This window comes from Dipodomys spectabilis, unplaced genomic scaffold (genome assembly GCF_019054845.1).
Source record: "Dipodomys spectabilis isolate Male_0828 unplaced genomic scaffold, ASM1905484v1 ptg000428l, whole genome shotgun sequence".
Lineage (NCBI taxonomy): Eukaryota > Metazoa > Chordata > Mammalia > Rodentia > Heteromyidae > Dipodomys > Dipodomys spectabilis.
The window spans coordinates 979,450-1,000,823 of NW_024871105.1; positions in this window are offsets into that span (position 1 = coordinate 979,450).

The following is a 21,374-nucleotide window of genomic DNA, read 5'->3' on the forward strand; positions in this document are numbered from 1 at the left end:
TTCCACAGCCCATGAGTGCTTCAAGCCTGTCATCCTACTTACTTAGGAGGCTGAGATCAGAGGATTGAGGCTTTGGCCTGGGCAGGAAAGCCTGTAAGACTCTTGTCTTCAATTAACGACCAAAAAAAAAAAACACCAGAAGAGGATGTGTGGCTCAAGACATAGACTGCTAGCCTTGAGTGAAAAGGCTTAGGGACGGCACCTAGGCTTGCAGTACAAGGCCCAGAACTGACACAAAGAAAGTAAAGAGAGAAAGGAGGGAAGGACAGAGGGAGAACAAGAGGAAAGGAAGGAAGAAGGGAGAACATGCAAGCCTTGGTTTGGAGTCCCTGGATAAAGGGAGCCAATTATTCACAATCTCTGTGGGGACAGTTTCAGAGCCTAAAGCCAGTATGTAGGACCAAGCCACTGACCACTCAGTAACTTTATGCCATCCAGGAGCTGTGTGGTCACCAACTACAGAGGGAACCATCCTCGGATAGATCCTAAGGCTCAGAGTGGGTTACCAGGTTTCAATTATGCCCAGCCTCATCGAGTTTATTTTCTGATTAGATAAGAAGAAAGTTTCCAAGGGATAGGGAGGTATTGGAGTGAGAGAGTTTCAAGGGGGCGGGGGTTCAAAGTATAAGTAGGAATTTGAAGAGAGAGAATGATCCTAGGTCACGTGTGTCAAGACATTGGAGCCATGACCTCGCCTGACAACATAGACTAACAGCCTTTGATCCAGCCACACTGCTATTAAAAGTCCTGCCACCTTGGATTCATCATTGACAACCTGGCTGCCATTCACTGCAGGATGCCTGTGCAGTACATCCTTAGGGACTAGGACTTTCCAGGGCTCAATCTGACGATACCACTCCTGGTGTTCATTCCTTCACCAAAGACTGAGGTAAGCATGCCACTGCCACAGGACAGCCTGGGAATGAGGGCAAGAAGTGGGTCTCTTGGCTGGCTCACTCTTTATTACAGATGGCAGATCTGGGATTCAGAGAGGGCAGGCTGAAGGTGGGGGAGAGCTGGGTAGAGGCTGGTGGGAAAATCAGAGGCACTGTGGTCTGAGCAGGGTTGTTTCTTTGATAATACTCACAACATAGGAACATTTCTGGGATACAGCAGCCCTTTTCACCTCCCCAAGATGGAACTATATCCTCCCAGTCTCAGTCCCTTGACCAGGAATCCCTTTGGTTCCCATATCATGTGGTGGAAAACTAGACCTTACCTCACTGCCCAGTGTTCAGGCAGGACAACGAGAGACCTGAGTCTTTGATAAGGACAGGGGATCTTCAGTATGAGATTGTACTTCAATGTCCCAACTTGGTGCATGGTCAGTCCCATCTAAGTCTGCCATGATGTAGGATATAGAATCTAGAGAATCAGAGCTGGATGGGGTCTGTTCTGGGAGTCCTGAGTATTATGTGTTAGCTCTGAGCTCCCGTGTGCCCACTTGCTTCCCTGTCTTCGTTGGGTCTATGCTAGAAAAACGTTGAAACTAGGGTGTGGATCTTGTCTTTTATGCTCCAAGATAGCACTCTACCATTTGAATCACAGTTCCACTTCCAGCTTTTTGGGGTGTTTAATTGGAGATAAAGAGTTCTCACGAGCTTTGCTGCTAAGTGGCATCCAACTGCAGTCCTCAGATTTCCATCTCCTGAGGGGAGAGGATGACAGGAATGGAAAAGTTTGTTTGGCTGGGTGCCAGTAACTCATGGCATTTATCCTAGGTACTCAGGAGGTGAGATCTGAGGATCACGGGTCAAAGCTAGCCTGGTCAGGAAAGCCCCTGTGTCTCTTACCTAAAAGGAATTGCCAGAAAACCAGAAGCTGTGCTGTGGCTCAAGCAATTGAGTTCTTGCCTTAAGCTGAAAAGCTCAGCGACAGCACCCAGGCCCAGAGTTCAAGCCCCATAACATAAAAAAGAAAGAAAGTAAGACATCTTTGCCTGCAAATGATGGTGGAGGTGTGGGGGTGTGGGGAGGGTACTGTTTGGGAGACCAAGTGCTGATATTTGTAAGAACTCCCCAAATTTGCTCCAGTTTGAAGCCACAGCTTTAAGAGGAAGTGTCCTGTGACAAGCAGGGAGTGGGCGACAGGGTGCAGGTGTGATTGTTGTGTCTTTATTTTCTCCATTGAAGGATAGATTTGGATGCTGAGTATCGAAATCTGAAGTGAAGGTTTGCAAAAAGTTTGTGGCCTGACGACATGGGTTTCCTCTGTGTATATGAAGGTGGCTGAAGCAGGAAGCCACGCGTGGCTCACAACTCTCACCCTAGGTACTCAGAAGGCTGAGATGTGAGGACCGTGGTTACAAGTCAGCTTGGGCAGAATAGTCTGTGAGATCTGATGATAGACCACTAGAGAACAGGTAGTGTTGCTTTGGGTCAAGTGGGAGAGTGAACACCTTCAGCTGAATTGCTGAGGGACAGCACCTTGACTCTGAGTTCAAACCCCTTGACCAACAACAAAAAAAGAGTTGACTAAGTTTTCCACGTAGCAGTGCGTATGATAGGAAATGCCATTATGGTCTATGAGACATTCCAGATATGTGTGATGCTCAATGTTTTGTCTACCGTGGATCTGATGTCGGTACTGCCACCTTCTAGGGCGTGGAATCTGATCCTAATAGAGGGAGTTCATGTTTCTGTTCTCAGGGACTGCTGAATCCTTGGGCCATCATTTGTGTGTGTGTGTGTGTGTGTGTGTGTGTGTGTGTGTGTGTGTGTGTGTGTGTGACTGTGTGTTAGTCGGACTGTCTGTGTCTGTATCTGTGTGTGTTTGGAGGTAGAAGAACTGGGACTTGAACTCAAGGCCTAGGTGCTGACCCAGAGATATCTTGCTCAAAGCTAGAGCTCTGACACTTGAACCATAGCTCCAACTGTGGCTATTTGGTGGTTCAGTGTAGATAGCAGCCTCACAAACTTTCCTGAGTGGCTGGCTTTGAACAATGATCCTCAGATCTCAGCCTCCTGAATAACTAGGATGACAGACAGGAGCCACCCATGATGGCTCTGTGTGTGTGTGTGTGTGTGTGTGTGTGTGTGTGTGTGTGTGTGCGTGTGCGTGTGTATAGAAGTTGGTTGTTACAAGGAGTGCTGGACCCTTTGGTACCTTCTAACCGCTGTCTTGGGGGATGCATGGACTTTGTGTCTGAGGTCTGGGGGCTTGGAAGGGTGAGACGTTTGAAGGGGACTCAGCACCTTTAAATTATAAGAGCAAGGGATCTTTGTATACCCAGAACTGTCTAGTAACTTGGGCCTGGTTGGTGGCAGAAGGAGCACGGGAGGACCTGGGGGTGGGGCCCGAAGGAGTTGGCTCCCCAGGGGACAGCGAGTGTGGTCAGCACTTATTAAGGCTGTGGGCCCTGTTAATATGGACCTTATTGGCATGGGTCAGAATCTGGGTCATCTCATCATGACGTCTGATGGGCAAGGCCAACCCTACTTTAAATCTTGACCTGTGATCTTCAGATCTCAGCCTCCTGAGTAGGTAGGGTTATAGGCATGAGCCTCTGGCACCGGGCCTCAGATTCTTTTTGGTATATTAGGGTTTGAAATCAAGAGCTTAGACTTTCCAATCAGGTCTTCTTCCATGGGATCCAAGCTTTTCTGTCTTGGGCATTTCTGAGATAGAGACTCCATATATGCTCAGGCTTGGCTGGATCATGGTCCTCCTGTGACAGGCAGGTGTCACCATGCCTGGTCCTCTGTAGTTGGGATGGTAGATATGTAGCACCATGTTCAGTCATCAGTTTAGATTACTGTCCCAAACTCTTAGTCCACAGCAGCCGATTTTTGACCACAGTTGAAGCTCGGGGTTCGGCCTGGAACCATTGGTCCTCAGTCTCCTCACAGGACAGTTGTGAGGAAACAAGGGATCAATACAAGGGGAACTCTGAGGCAGAGCCAGGCATAGAGGCAACGATCATCAGATAAGTCTATTGGCAATTCTGTGAGCATATAACAAGAAGATTCCTGGAAAGGACTTAGAAGGGGCCTGTTATTTATCATGCCACAGGTATGTTATTATGAAACAAAACAGGGCTCTCTTTCATCCTTACCCTATCCCCATGAGGAAGGGGATCCTTCACTGTTCAGCTTTGCAGCTGGGGAAAAAGAGGCACGGAAAAGCTGGGTGACCTACTCATGATCCCCAGGTGACCGGAAGCTTGGCCTGACTTCTCGGCCATGCTCCCTAGGACAATGGGTGCTATTCAGTCCATTTCTTGTGGTAGGAAGTCCACTTATTGTCAGTCATGGGGCTTGAACTCTGGGCCTGGGCACTGTCCACAAGCTGCTCAGATCAAGTTTACAGCTCAACCAATTGAGCCATAACACCACTTCTGGTTTTCTGGTGGTTCTTTGGACATAATCGTCTTACAGACATTCCTGCCTGGGCCAGCTCTGAACCATGATCCTCATATCTCAATGTGTAGTTACCATTGTAGGCCTGTGCCACCGGAAGCCTGCGTAAGTGTAATTCTCTCTCTCACTCTCTCTGTCTCTCTCTCTGTCTCTCTCTCTGTCTCTTTCTCTGTCTCTGTCTCTGTCTCTATCTCAGTAACTTGTTGAATTTGTCGTGGAGGAGTTGGCTCAGTGTCCCCATGTGGCTGGGACCCAATGCAACCCTCTCATTCTGGAGGTAGGCTGTGTGTCAGGATCATTCTCGCTTGGACTGTGGAACTAGTTCCCTTTGGTAAGCCCCTCTGTGCCTGGGGTAGACAGTGATGGTTACTCATTGTCAGTCTGTCCGGTGAGTCCTTCCCCACTACCCTCTGCTAAGATAGTTAAAGGAAAGTGGATGAGCAAGCATCTCATTGCCCAACTGCACAGCACTATCCCGAGCCTCTGATCCTCACTGCCACCTATCTGGCCAGACCCTAATTAGAAGAAACTGAATTCACTCTATGTCTACTTCACGATGCTGTACTGTGTCGTTTTGGGGAATAGAGTCAGTGTGCAGAGGAAAGACACCAGGTCCAGCACCTCTTGGGGGACATTTGTTCTGTGACAGCGCAAAGTCATTGCTCTGAATAAGGAGGAAGCCGGCATCAGACTGAGCCAAAACAATGCTCAAAGGTAGGTAGTCTGTTGAAGTACCAAACACACCCAGGTCTGCTTCCCACTCACAACAAGGAGGGTGCAATGCAGGTAGCCCAGCACTGGCCCTAGGGAGCTATCCATGGATGGTGATGGTCAGGTGCCAGTGGCTCTCACCTGTCATCCTGGCTATTCGGGAGGCTGAGTTCTGATGGTCGTAACTCAGAGCCAGCCCAAGTGGTAGAGTCTGTGAGATATTTTTTTTTTGGTCCAGTCATGGGTCCTGAACTCTGGGACTGGGCACTGTCCCTCAGCTCTTCAGCTCAAGGCTAGCACTCTGCCACTTGAGCCACAGCGCCACTTCTGGCTTTTTTTCTTTTTCCTTATGTGGTGCTGAGGAATCGAACCCAGGGCCTCAGGCATTCAAGGCAAGCACTCTGCCACTGAGCTACCTTCCCAGCCGCAAGTCTGAGATTCATATCTGCCATAAGCTAACTCCCCCCCCCCCACCAAATAATGCCAGTTTTGCTGCTGTGGCTCAAGTGATAGAGCCTCAGCTTTGAGTAAAAGAAGCCCAGGGATGACACCGAGTCCCTGAATCCAAGACCTGGGACTCACAAAAAATAAAATAAATGAATAGTGGGCACTTGTTATCTTACTACCAAAAAAGATGGATACATTCTTCTTTCGGGTACTTGTAGCCAAAGGTAAGGGGCTTCCCTTGATGTTTCTCTCAAGCTCTCCTTCTCTCTATTATCACCCTGTCTTCAGTTGCAAGATAGAATTCAGATCATCCCACTTGCTGTAACCTTAAGTACCCTCCCCTCCCCGCCTTTTTTGGGGTGGGGATCCTGGATGTACTCACCACTGGGTGAAAGAAGCACCAGAGAGTTGGAGGTAGGTATCCCTGAAACTTATACTCACACACACACACACACACACACACACACACACACACACACACACACACACTCTCTCTCTCTCTCTCTCACCTAGGTCTACTCTGACTAGCGTTTTCCAAAGATATTTTATCTCCTTGGATTAACTGACCTACGAGAGGAACTTGATCCCCTATAAATTACTATTTTAACTAGGGCTTGCTAGTTGGCACGAGATAAACAGAAGCTCAAAGGAAAGGTTCTGGAGCCTGTCTGGCTCAGGCTCACACTTAAATCCTGGCTCCTCGGTAGGCAGAGATCTGAGGATCAAAGATCGAAGCCAGCCATAAGCTGGAAGGCTGATAAGACTCTTCTCTGCATGGAACTACCAAAAATCCAGACGTGGAGCTGTGGCTCAAATGGTAGAGTAGCAGCCTTGAGCATGAAAACTCAGAAAGACAGCTCCCAGATCCTCAGTTCAAGCCCACAAAAGAACTGGCACCATTTGTTGCCCCCAGACTGCCTGGGCCTAAAGTACCCTCTCACAGAGTGTGATACCGCACTGGTTCCTGGGTAGTGTATCAGAGCCTTCAGAAATTGGGTGGTGAAAGCCAGGCCTTCGCCTTTGTGCACTATCAAACCACACCAGCTGGAAGGCAGAGCATGACAAGGCCAACAGCCTGCAGATTGGAGAAGATCCGCCTCTGCCAGGGTGATTGGAGCGGGCTTCTTAGAGGCAGCAGTTGAAAGGAGATCTTGCTTAACAAGGAGGATATGACAGGAAGCATAAAGAGAAGAGATCCCATAGATAAAGGACAAGATAGCGGAGCGTGTTCTTTTCCGGCCAGGGCTGCTGGTTAGAAACTCAGTAAAGCTGGGCAAGACTGTCCAAGACAGGCACCAGGAGTCACAGAAGAACAGCTATCCAATGTTGGGATTTTGTCTTAGCAGGAGTGGGCTCACCTAGCACACAGGAAACCCTGGGTTCGAGTCCTAGGTCCAACATACACAGAAAAAGCCAGAAGTGGTACTGTGGCTCAGGTGGAAGAGTGCTCACATCAAGCAAAAGAAGCTCAGGGATAGCGCCTGGATACCAAGTTCAAGCCCCAGCATTTTCAACGTAAAACTGCACTCCAAGGGACCTGGGTGACAGGTGGATGGCTGTGCTCTGTAGCTCTTAGTAGATCCATCCACGCTTTGTGTCTCCTTCTTTGACAAAGAGAATCTGGACACTCCTTCTGCCCTAGGCACCCCTGGACCCAGTTATCAGCAACCTTCCAACGTCTTCCACTGGGACATGGAGCAGCTTGCCCCAGAAATTCTCAGGTACCAGTTGGATGTGGCGGGGGATACAGGGCAGGACTAAGAAGTCCTAGTGGGTCTGATATGCCCCAGACAACCAGGCCATCCAGCGGAAGCGGATGGGAGCTTAGAAAGGGGTAGTGATGTGAAGGGGGCCCTTTAATGCCCATGGCCCTCCCCAGATTCTGAGCCTCCCTTTGCTGTCCCTGAGGGAGGTAGAGGAGGGTCTAGGTGGTAGTCTCTAGAGGAAGACTAGTTGGAAATTGTAAAGAATGAAACACCATAGGCCATGCGCTGATGGCTCACGCCTGTCATCCTGGCTACTCGGGAGGCTGAAATCCAGAGGGTCTTGTTTCCCAGCACATCCAGGGAATTGTAGGTCTCTCCTGCCTCTGGTGGCGAGGATGACTCATGCTGTGTCCTATCTTTTTCTCAGCTAGGACCCTGGCTGCATTACCCAGCATGCTGGTAGTGGTGTGGGGGAAGGGTGGTTGCCAGTGGCTCTGGCCAACTCGACCTTGATAGCTGACTGAAGGATCCCCATAAAAGGATAATCTGGGGCTACATGAGAGGTGAGTCCATGGTGGCTTGGATGTATTGTTCGATGTCTAGGAAATGTCAACATACCTTATCGTAGGCAAATCTAACTTCTGGCAACAGCTGGGCCTCTCAGGTCCTTCTAGTCAATTCTGGATTCCCAGAATACAGAGGCATATACTTTAGATTCCAGACTCAGGGAACTGGGGGATGAGAGACTGGTATAGTACCTCAATGTTCTGGGGCAGTACTTTTGACCTGGATGAGCTGAGCTACAACTAGGGAGCAGTTCTGAGTCATAGTCAAAGTAAACTCTCAAGCCAGATCAAGTGGTTTCTCCCTAATTCCTTCTTGGGCTGAGGGGTTTTGGCCATGTCAGTTAGTTCCATGGAACCTGCCCCTCGATCTCAACATGGGGCTACAGGATCAAGGGAAGGACACTAGGGTTCCTCCTTGGTTGTCGGCCCATGATTGCAGACCTTCATCTGCCCCCCTTTCCCAAGCACTGGTGAGGAAAGCAGGGCACCGAGTCCTCGCACTCCTGGGATAGTGACTGCTACAAGCAGCAGCCAGTTGGCTGTGGATTCCTGAGCCTACAAAATTTTCATGAGCCTAACTCAACACCTGCCCAAGGTCTGACTGACAAATTTGCACTCTTGTGATACTCGTGTGACTAGACATTATCTGGTATGACATCTTACAGCTCCTGCCCCTCCTGGCCCCAAACTGTGGTCTGAGACAGTGACTTACTGCTCTGATCTACATTGCACCCATGACAGATGCCATTCTGATGAACTTCATCCCCCACGGCTTGATACTTCTCTGAATCTGTGGCCTGCTCTGTAGGCAATGGCCTCCAAACAGGCTTCTATCAAGACTTGTAGGTCACCTAGACATTAGGGGACCCTCAGGGGCCCACTGCAAAGAACTCTGCCTAGAGCTACAGAGTAAGGTCTAAGCAGGCCAGGTGTTGGTCATGGGGCTTGAACTCTGGGCCTGGGCTCTGCCCCCCAGCTCTTCACCTTACCACTTGAGCCACAGAGCAACTTCCGGTTTTCTGTAGGTTCATTGAAGATCTGAGTCTCCCAGACTTTCCTGCCTTGGCTGGCTTTGAATAGTAATCCTCACATCTCAGCCTCCTGAGGAGCTAGGAGGACAGGCTGAGCCACCTGTGCCTCGATGATCTGGTCTTACACCACAGTGGACTAGGAGCTCCTGAAATCTTTTCTTTAATTTTCCTGTGCTAGTATTGGGGCTTGAACTCAGGGTCTGGGCTCTGGTCTCTAAACTTTTTCCTGCAAGGTTACCACTTTACCACTTGAGCCACAGCTCCATTTCTGGATTTTGGTAGTTAATTGGCAAGAAAAGTCTCATTAACTTTCCTCTCCTGAGCTGGCTTGACCCTCGATCTATATCTGAGTCTCCTGAGTAGCTAGGATTTACAGGGGTTGAGCCACTGGTGGCATTGGGCTAGTAGCTTTTCTAAAGCAAGAGTTTTTCTCTGTGTTTGCCCTGACTCCTCCATGCAAAGGAGGCCTGAGGGTCAGGAGTTGTGAAAACAGGTTTCAAGCCACAGGAAATGGCTTTGGGTCCCTGGCGAAAAGAAAAGCTAATCTTCCCCCTGGGCACTATTCTGGGACCCCACCCTCTGCCCTGTGACTCAAGTCAACGCTGACCCAGCCTTGAATATCCTGCCAGACTTTTCTGAAGCCATAAAACCTTCATACCATTCACACCACCTGCACTACAGCACACCTCAGGACCTTTGCCCATGCTATACTTTCTTCCAGAGGCTCTCTGTCTTGTACCCACATATGCGAACTACTGTGGAATTTTGGCACTGGGTATATCACTTCCTGGAGAAAGTCTTTCCTTCCCTTCTCCATCTTTATTTTTTTTTTAATATTGAGTTGCTAGAAATGGAATTTGTGTAGGCTGACTGGCAAATGCTCTATATTGGTGTGTGTGTGTGTGTGTGTGTGTGTGTGTGCGCGCGCGCGCGAGTGTGTGTGTGTGTGTGTGTGCGTGTGTGTGTGTGTGTGTGTGTGTGTGTGTGTGTGTGCCAATCCTGGGGTTTGAATTCATGGCATGGATGCTATCCTATCCCTGAGGTTTTGTGCTGCAGGCTAGCACTGTACTACTTGAACCACAGCTATTCTTCTGGCTTTTTGTGTGTTTAATTGGAGAAAAGTTTCTTAAAATGACTTTTCTGCTTGCAATTAGGATCCTTAGATCTCTTCCTCCTGAGTAGCTTACAGGGGTGAGCCACTAGCACTGCCCTCTACCCTCTTACCTATAACCTTGGTCCTCCTCTGAGACCCAGAAGAATATGTCTCACCAGGCTCAATTTTTTTTGCCAGTCTTGGTGCTTGAACTCAAAGCTCGTACTTGGGAGAGACTCTAAACATGTGAAGACTGTGACAAATGTTTCCATTTAATTATGTATCATGTTTCAACACTTAATATAATGTTAATGAAAAATGAGTCAATGTCCTAAATTATTGTGTATAATTTTATAATAGATGTGCAAAATATAATATTATGTGTATAATAATACTAAATACAATAATCAATAAATGAATCAAAGAAAAATAAAATACAAAATCAATAATAAAATTTATAATATGAAATCAACATACATATATAAGTATATATCATGTATTACACATGTATAGAAATATTTCTTCCATTGCAGGGCCATCATTGAGGGCCTGGGCACTCTATCCTTAATTTCTTTTTTTTTTTTTTAATTTAGTTTTATTTTTTTTTGTGAACATACTCTACAGAGTTGTTACAATTACATGGGCAGGATAATGCGTACATTTCTTATCAATCATTGCAGCCTCCTCCTTTGTTTACACTTCACATCTCTTCCCAGCCTCCCTCCCACCCCCCACTAATCCTCCCCCTTCCCCCCACCCCTCACCAACGTTGTAAAGCTCATTTTCGACATGACAAATATGGAACCAACCCAGTTGCCCCTCAGTAGATGAATGGATCAAGAAAATGTGGTGTATATACACAATGGAATTCTATGCCTCCATCAGAAAGAATGACATTACCCCATTTGTTAGGAATTTAAAAAACTTGGAAAAAATTATATTAAGTGAAGTAAGCCAGGCCCATAGAAACATAGGTCCCATGGTTTCCCTTATTTGCAATATCTAGTATATTTATAAATCAAGCGAAAAATTCAGATAATGTGATGTTAGGAAAATGAACCCTTAGATATCTATTTTAATGCTTTTTGCTTTCATGCATTTGTTTCTAACGCATGTATAAGATTATCTCTTTGTTGCTTTGTATGTCCCTCCCCCACAGTATAACCCCTACTTTCACTATATTTGATGTCAATTATAAGTTGTGGAGGAGATGGGGAAAAACACATCCTTTAAGGATACAGGTGGATCTATCCTGAATTTCTTTTCCTCAAGGACAGTGGTCTTTGCTTTCACCCATGGTACAAAAGAGTTACCTGGACGGTGGGCTCAAAAACTAGCAATGGCAGAAATACTGGCCCCAGTTCCTAGAAAGTGACTTAATTTTTTTGATGGAAGCAGTTATGATTATTCAGTTCTATACTGAACATTAAAAAAAGCAGTGTAGAATTTTGTACAGCTATTCAAACATCCTTCCCTTACTTCCAAAGTGCTTCTCTGAGAACTGCATTGTTTCTCTCTTTTTTTGTATGTTTTTTATTGTAAAAATGTTCTACAGAGGGGTTACAGTTCCAGGAGCAATGTAATGAGTACATTTCCTATTGAGCATTGTTTACTCCTCCTGTGTTTTCCCCCTACCATCCCTTCCCTTCCGTCTCCACAACTACCTCCCCCTGCTGAGGTCAGTGACATAGTTTTTCATTTTTGGTTGGCACGGGGTTTGAACTCAAGTAATGGCAACACTTCGCTCACATTGCTACAGATTTACCAAGACCCTGAGTTCAAATCCTAGGCTAGAAACGAAAACTTGCAGAAATTCCAAACCAGTGAGCTTTATTTTTTTTTAATTTAGTTAAATAATTGTACATATATATATATATTGATTTTGGCCAAGCATGGGGCTTGAACACAGGTCGTGGAAATTCTAATTCAGCTTGAATCTCCCTTTGCTGGGGTGTAGTCTCTGGACCCATAGCCGATCCTGGGATCCTGGGCCAAGAGGGCTTTAAGGAAGAAAAAACCGTTGGAAAGCACAAAAAGTGGTAAGCTGCAGAGAGCTGGGGTTTTACGATTTTTTCCTTTGGACAGTGACCATCCTGGGTCTGAATGACAAAGCTGCAATGTGGACCTGACCTGCCATTGCTGGTGGCTGGTGGGCTATCAGTGAAGCCATAGGCCAACCTGTCAACATAGGCCCGGGGTTGAAATCGCAGTTCGGACAGCAATCCCAGGAGATCAAAAGAGCCTCATTCCTATGCATAGGAATACTGACTGAAAGAGTAGTTTATACATCGGTCTACTCTAAAGTTGGATGCAGTAATCCTATAATGCTGATTGAGCTTAATGAATAGTTTATTAAGCATGAAAAGAACAATATTCCTTCAATGGCGGTTTAATAAATACCTAAGAGTTGGGAAGGTGGCTCAGTGGTAGAGCTCTTGCCTTGCATGCATGAGGCCCTAAGCTCGATTCCTCAGTACCACATAAGCAGAAAAAAAAGCTGGCAGTGGCGCTGTGGCTCAAGTGGTAGAGCACTAACCTTGAGATGATGAGCTGAGGGACAGCACCCAGGCCGATAGTTTAGGCCCACATGTGGACCCCCCAAAAATAATATAAGGAGTATCTTTTCCAGGCCTGAGGCTTGAATTCAGTCCCCCTATGCAGAGGGAATGGTAGGAGATCCTGAGGTACTCTTTTCTGGCCTGGGAAGAGTCATGGAATGTTATTGATCTCATCCTTGAATGAGTAGTTTGTGCATGATGCAAGTAGGAAATGATAGGCAAGACTCATGGGTTATCGATTATTTGTAAAGAAGTTGATGAACCATGAAAATAATCATAACAGTCATGAAATGGAGGCATCAGGAAAGATCCAAGAATCAGTAGTCACGCAGATTGGATTCCACCACAGGTTACCATATATCCTACTCTATACAATTGTGTACTTATTTGCATACTACCTTCCGCTTATGAATGGATGACTGTTGTGCTCCCCGCTCTCCCCTGATGGACAGGCTCAATAGCAGGTTCCAAAGGCTGGTGTGCTCATGTGGACCCATTCGCCATTTGTTCCTGCTAGGTCCCGAGTTCAGATTCCCCGCCCTGCCAAAAGATTCATCTTGATGTCAGAAGTCAATTATTGCACCTGTTTTTTTTCCTGTGCAAGTCCTGGATCTCAGCTAGGATGGAAAACGCTTGGGCCACCCTGTGGCCATGGGAATAAGTTGTTATCCATGTTATACCTGTCATCATATACTCAAGAAAATACACAATACAACCATGAATAGCATACAAAATAAAGAGAGTAACTACACTCAATGCACGATGCAGTCCACATATGGATGTGAATATACATCCCATGTTTCAATGATCATTGAGGACTATTTTGGCCTACCTGGGGCTCGATCTCAGTTCCTGGGAATGGCCCAGCTCCTTTAGTGGCTCACAGTCTGGTGTGATCACGTGGACCCATTGGGCAGTTGGGCCTCCTAGGCCCAAAGTTCGAATCCCAGCATTGCCAAAAATTCACCCTGATGTAAGAAGGCAGTCGTTGCACCTGTTTTCCTGTACTGTGCAAGTTCTGGGGCTCAGCTAGGAAGGAGAATGTATACGCAACTCTATACTCATGGGAATAGGTTGTCATCCAGTTCACCACAGTTATATCTCAAGGAAATACACAATACATCAATTAATAAAACACAAAACTAAGAGAATGACTACACCAAACGCAAGATGCCTCTCACCCATGTTCGGAAATATATATCCACTGTTTACTTATGAATTTATGACTACATTGGCCCCCACCAGGGCTCCATCTCAGGTCCCAGGAATGGCCTTGTTCCTTAATGCTCACCATTACCCATTCACCAATTGGGCCTGCTAGGCTTTGAATTCAAATTCCTGCACTACCAAAAGATTCATTCTGATGTGAGAAGCCTATGGTGACACAGGTTTTCCTGTCCTGTGAATGTCCTGGGTCTCATTGAGGATGGAGAATGCTATATAGGCAACTCTTAGCCATGAGAATAGGTTGCCATCCATGTCAGCAGTTATAGCTGTCACCCCATATGCAATAAAATACACAATACATCCATGAATAAGACACAATATAGAACGAATAACTACACTGAATGCAAGATGCATACCACACCTGTAGGTAAAGAGAAATTTAATAAGGTGGTCTTGTTATTTTGTCCAGTGATGGGGCTTCAAATCAGGCCTTGCATCAGGCCTGACATTCTACTCTTCAAAGATGGTGAGCTTCCCCTTTTCCCACAATGCAACAGAGTTACCCAGACCTGAGCTAAAATCCCAACACTGACGAAATATTCATCCTGATGTCAGAAGTCAGTCGTTGTGCCTTTTATCCTCTCCTGTGAAAGTCCTGGGTCACAAATATGATGGAGAATGCATAGACAACAGTGTAACCTTGGGAAAAGGTTGTCATCCATGTCAGCACTGTTATACCTGTCACCGTGCTTTTTAAAGTACACAATACCTCCATGAATTAGAGACAAAATAAGGAGAATAATTGCACTGAACACAAGATGCTGACCACACATGTATGTCAATATAGATCCTATGTTTAAATTATGAATTTCTGACTATAGTTGACCACGCTGGGGATCAATGTCAGATTCTGGGATTGGCCACACTCCTTAGTTGTTCACAGGTTCGTATGATCACCTTGACTGATTGGCCATTTGGTTTTGCTCTGTCCTGAGTTCAGATCCCAACACTACCAACAAGTGGATTGTGGAGTAAGGAGAGTGTGAAACTTTTTTTCCTTTTCTCTGAGAATCCTGGGGGCCAAGCATCATAGAGAACATTTCTACAAATCTAGATGTTCTCTGATAGGTTGTCATCAATGTAATAAACAGAATGTGCAAATAAATGAATAAAACAAAAGATACAAGGAACAACCACACCAAACATGTATGGACTGAACATCTTTAGGTAAGTATAAATTCTATCTTTACAATATATAGATATAGTAGGTTTTCCAGGGCTGGTTCTTGAATTCAGGACTAGTGAACAGGCCTGACTTTTTTTTATCTTCATGAAAGGTGAGCTTCCCCTTTATCCACATTGCTGCAGATTTACCCAGATCCTGAGTTCAAATCCAAAGCCTGTAAGAATAAACTGTGTGAATTGCAAGACAGGGAGCTAATGTTTTTCTCAGCATGGGGCTTGAACTCAGGTCGTGGCAACTCTGCCTCAGCTTCGATCACCCTAGGATGGGGTGCAGCCACTGGACACACTGGTGCTTCTGGGATCCTAGACTCCCACGTGTTGCAGGGAAGACATGCACAGAAAAATTGTGGGCTTTTAGGTTTTCTTCCTTTGCATAGTGACCCTTCTGGGTCTGAATGACACTGTTGCAAAGGGTATTTCACCTTGCATTGCTGAAGGCTGATAGACTATCAGGGAAGCCATAGGTCCACGTGGCAACATAGGCCCTCATTTTGAATCCCCATACCGACACCAACCAATGGCAGGAGGTACTAAGAAACTGGTTCCCATCCAAAGGAATAACACTGAAATTTTGTCAATGTCCCAGTTGAATGAGTTGATCATGAATGATGAGCCTATAAAATTAAACAGCAGCATTTCAGAAGGCTGATTGATTTTATTTAATATTTATGAAGCATTAAAAGAATATTATTACTTACAGGAACACAATAATTTCAGGACACTGAGTTCTTTCAGTAATATTTTAAGGATGAAAACAATAACATTAATTACATGGACGCATAATAAATACCCAGGAATTGGTAGGAATATAGTCTAAATAACTGAATAATGTATAGACATCGCTGGCACTCTATAAACATATATATATATATATATATATATATTAGCATATTATTATATGCTATAATATATATTATATATATTAGCATATATTAGCATACTGCCATCTGCATGTCAATCTGTTCTTCGGTTAACTGCTGGGGCTCGTTCTCAGGTCCTGGGAACAACCTGTCACCTCAATTTGCCCCAGGAAGGCATGTTTGCACTCACCCATTCATGAATTTGGCCTTGTAGGGCATGAGTTCAGATGTCAGTGCTCAGATGAATCGTGGAGTAAGAAGCTGATGGTGACACATGGTTTCCTTGACTGTGAATCTTCTGTGTGTCAGGTATGAAGAGGAATACATATGTAGACCTATATCCTATGTAGTCAATGTTCTATGTGCTATAATAGTCAATACAATAAATGGTCAATATATGAATAAAACAAAAAATAAAATAACTACACTGAACGCAATATGGAGTCAACGTATGTATAAAAATATAAAACATATATGTAAATTGTACATGAATAGGGTGTTTTCTAGTGCTGGTGATCGATTTCAGGCCTAAGAAACAGACTTGAATTTCTTGACTTTAAGGAGGCAAGCTTCCTCTTCCCACAGTGCAACAGAGTTACCCAGACTATGAGTTCCAATCCCAGTCCTGGTAGAAAAAAACGTCACCTTTATAGTAATTGAGGCCCAATTCTTAGGTATTTCATCATGCCTCCATTTGATGAATGCGATTGCTTAAATGCTTAATAAAATATTAACTAAAATCGATCAGTGTGGTGTAATATAATTGTGTATAATTTTATCCTAGAATCATTCAAGAACTGTTCATTCAATCATGACTTGCATCACATTACATTTGTAACCATATGGATAGGAACAAGTTTCTTAGGATCTCCTACCATTTGGAGGTGGCACGACCAGGATTCGAATTGTGGGCTCCAGCTCCCACCACCTCAACCCGAGGATTGGGAACTCACCAGTCTGTCCAAGAACGTCAACAAGACCAATGATTAGGCAGGCACCAGTAGCTCTCTGCAGTCCTCCTTGATACTTACAAGGCTGTGATAGTAGGATCATGGACAAAGTCACCCTAAGCAGGAAAATCCTTGAGACCCTTGTCAAACTTCAATGCCAACAAAGCCAAAAGCCTTGTGGCTCTAGTGTAGAGGACCAGCCTTGAGCAAAAGCAGCTCATGAACTGTGCCCAGACCCTGAGTTCAACGTCTGGGACTGGCAACATACAGAACTGCAAAACAATCTGGGTAGCCATCCAGTTAAAGCAGGTCACCCTCTTGTCTCCAACTGAATTGGAGAGAATTCCCTGGGAAAAGGGCTTGGAGAACTGCTGTCATCTTGACTCCGCCCATGCTGCTTGCTTCACAGGATTCTGGCCACAACCCTATTTTTTCATGCTTCTTTCTTACCAATGGGATACAAGAATGGTGGCCATGCCCACATTCCATGCTGCCAGGTAGCACTGGGATTCCCTCTGTTAGTTTACACCACTACCAGCAGTTGAGGAAGTTAGGGGTGGCTGAGAGGTGAGGAAGAGACTCAAGGTGACTTTTGAGTATAGTAGAAAATTGATGCTCCCACCCCCACCCGACCACTCCCTTCCCTTCACACAGTGCCAGGTTTCAAACCTCAAGCAATGTCATGCTGCCAGCCCGGCCAAAAACCCTGACCTGGTCCCTGCCCCTATTCTTCTGCTGTGGGCCCACGTGTCCACAATGCTGCTGCCATCGATGCTGCCCCAATTGGAGCAGCTGCCAACAGCTTCTCCCAGCAGCACAGGTGAGTTTCCACCCCAACAACAACCTACCCTGGGTCAAACACCCGTCTGGGGGCAACAGGACCCCCCTGTTTGTTTCCTCTCCCTGGCTTTGATGAGCCAACTTTCTGTCTTGAGGATTTCTGAGATAGAAACTAAAAATATTCTCAGGCTGGGCTGGATCGCTGTCCTCCTGTGAAAGGTATGCTCCTCCAGGCCTGGTCCTCTGTAGTTGGGATGGTAGACATGTGGTGTCATGCTCAGTCATCAGTTAAGATGGATTATCCCAAACTCAGTCCACAGGAGAGGATTCTTGACCACACCTGAAGCTCTTGGTAGGGCTTCAACCATTGCACCTCAGTCTCCTCACAGGACAGTTGTGAGGAAACAAGGGATTTACACAGACCGATCTCTGGAAAATGGCTAGACAGAGAGGGAGTGGCCTTCAGATAAGGTGTTGGCAATTCTGTGAGCATATGACAGGAAGATACAAGAAAGGGCTCAGGTGGGGCCTGTTATTAATCATGCAACAGGTGTGGGATTATGAACCGAAACATGGCTCTCTTTCATTATTACCCTATCACAATGAGGACGGAGATCCTTCACTTTGTTCAGTTTTGCAGCTGGGGAAACCGAGGGACAGATAAGCCAGGTGACCTACTTATGACCTCAAGTTCACAGGAAGCTCGGCCTGATTTCTCTACCATGCTCCCTAGGACAATGGGTGCTATTCAGTCCACTTCTTGTGGTGGGAAGTCCACTTCTTTCAGTCGTGGTTCTTTAATTCTAGGATTGGGCACTGTTCCTGAGCTTCTCAGCTCAAGGCTACCGCTTTATCACTTGAGCCCACAGTGCCCCTTCCATTTTTCTGGTGGTTCTTTGGAGATAAGATTCTCACAGATGTTCTTGCCTGGACTGTCTATGAACCATGATCCTCATATCTCAGCCTCCAGTGTAGTTAGGATTAGAGTATTATGCCACTGGCACCCGATTTACGTGTAATTCTGATTCTCTGTCTCTGTCTCTGTCTCTGTCTCTGTCTCTGTCTCTCTCTCTCTCTCTCTCTCTCTCTCTCTCTCTCACTGTCATTCTCAGGAACTGGTAGAATGGGTGCTGTAGGAGGGGGGCCAACGTCCCCAGGTGGCTGGAACCCAAGATGGCGCACTCATTCTGGAGGTGGGCTGTGGGTCAGGAGCTGTCTCATTCATCGTGTTGATACATCTCCATGATGTAAGCCCTCTGTGCCCTTGCAAGACTGTGAGGGTTGTTCATTTTCCATCTAGTCTTACTGGATTTATTATATTGTATTCTTTTCTACATTATTTTCTAGCACCTGGCCAATATTATGGTACATATTTGCTGAATGAAAATGTAATGTCAACTTAAGAAAGTCATTTAGGGATCTGGGAATGTGGCTTCATGATATGGTGATTGCCTAGCATGCATGAAACCCTGAATTCAATTCCTCAGTACCACATAAACAGAAAAACACTGGAAATGGTGCTGTGCCTCAAGTGGTACAGTGATAGCCTTGAGAAAAACGCAAAAAAAAAAAAAAAAAAAAACCAAAAAACATTTAGTTTGTAAATGCAAAATAAAGAACCCATACTTGGAATATATAATTGCTCCTGCCATACTGACACCTAACAATAGTCGCTAATTCATGTACTTTTACTTATATTTGGATATTGTGTTGAAAAAAAGTTTTTTTCATTACGTCACAGAAATTAATGTCTTGCATGTGCTTAGATTTCAGGTGAAGATTAATTCTGGAAATTCAAAGATTCCAGGTTTTTGAACGGTCTCTGCTAATCACAATGAGAAGGGTAGTCTAAGTGAGATTTGGAAATCTTTTTGGTTATTCATTGCACCAAAACGGCAGAGGCAAATTAACAGTTGTGACAGAAGAGAAGGAATAACTCCAGAGTTAAGTAATAAATGATAGTAACTAAGGTATACCAGAAACAGTTTTAGAGAACCATTTTTGGTTATTGAACAAATAGTTATCAACTAGTCTTATTCCTCATTACCTTTAACATTCTCAATCTCTTAGGCTACTTCTTAATCTCTGCCTAATAAATGTATCTCCTTCTGTGCTGCTTTTTCTTACTTTAACTTCTTTGCTTTCTAAAAATCTCAGTCTTTCTATATTTCTCTATGAACATTTCCTGATACTAAATACACCTACACAGATGGCAGAGAATGCTAATGTAAGGGTCCCCTAGCTCATGAGTCATTAATGAAACAATGTGGAAAAGGAGGACATATTTATTGTTACTACAAATTTTCTGAAAAGCTGCAATGCCATCATTTGATTCAAATTTCCATTATTTGTCTACATAGTGTCATACAGTGCACATAAACGCAAATATGAGCAGGGTGCTGGTGGATCAGGAGACCAGAGGATTGTGGTTCAAAGCCAGCCTGGTCAGGAATGTCCATGAGACCCTTATCTTCAGTTAACCGCCAGAAACCCGGAAGTGATGTTGTATCTTAAGCGGTAGAGCTCTCGACTTGAGCTGAAGAGCTAAGGGAGTGTGCCCAGGATCAGAGTTCAATCCCCACAACCAACAAAAAGTGCAAATATTACCTTAAGTTTCCCCAAAAGGAAGGACAAGATCAATAATCTTCCCAAGCAGAAAAAATAATTTCAAAATGATTCAGTGCACCTACTTTTGCTGAGTTATTTAAGTTATGGCTTATTTGCTAGACATATTCTCTTCCTTTATAAATTGTCAAATACTAGCTTTACAATAAACTTCATCTAATATTTTTTGTTTCAAAAGAGAAGTCTACACAGTTGATGTCACTTAGCTTTCTTACTATCTTAATTCAAAGCCAAACCAGGCAGGAGAGTCTGTCAAACTCTTATCGCAAATTGAACACCAAAAAACCAGAAGTGGAGTTTTGGCTCAAGCAGTAGAGTACTAGCTTTGGGGACAGGTGGGCAGGAAAGACAACTGTTCAGGGACAGGATCCAGCCTCTGGGTTCAAGACCCAGAACCAGCACCAACTAAACAAACAAGCAAAGAAAAATCCCAGATATTTCTTTGGGACCCTCCTTAAAGGTGTACTGATCAGAGAAGAGGCTTCTTTTGCTGATCATATTGACTGGATCCTGATTTTTGGAATCCTTATTGCTCTGGAGATCTCAGGAGCAGACCACAGGAATTGATAACTGACTCCTGCATCAAGAGAATCATCTCAGGGGTGAAATATCCACCCATAAGACACTTTAAAAACTCCATGTCTTTGTTCCTTTGCAGGAGAACACTTTTAAAACAACGTTATTTCTTTTTGTTCTATGCCGGCCTTCAAATGGTACATTATTTCTTTTTGTAACACTATGAACTAGAAGTTTAGAGAAAAAATTTATATGAGTAAAGAACACACTCAAAAATGCCAGGGATAGAGTTTCCTTCAAGGTTTGGGATACTTTTCTTGTACAGTAAAAAGGAAAGCACAAGATAACTTGGACTTTGTTTTTCCTCTAAGTTCCATTCCTCTCCTGGGGTCAGTTTCTACATCCAGTAACAGTTACTTCCAGTAACAATTGATGGTGCTGCTTGAGGTGTAATGAATGTTTTCTGGCTTCATTGCAATAACACTATAACACCTATGGACCTGAGGTAACACGTGTTTCAGAGACATCTTATTAAAGAGAAAATATGAAATTTATATTGCTTATAAATACATTATACACGAGTACATTGAGCTCAAACTTTATAAGTTCTCTGTAAATTAAGGCGAATTTTAAATGGGAATAAGGTTCTCAGAACATTCATTTTGTGAGTGTACGTGCTGTTCATTATTTCCCAAGTATACATGTGCTAACAGTAAGGGAAACAATAGCAATAATAGGAGAAAGAGAAGTTCTGTGTTTAA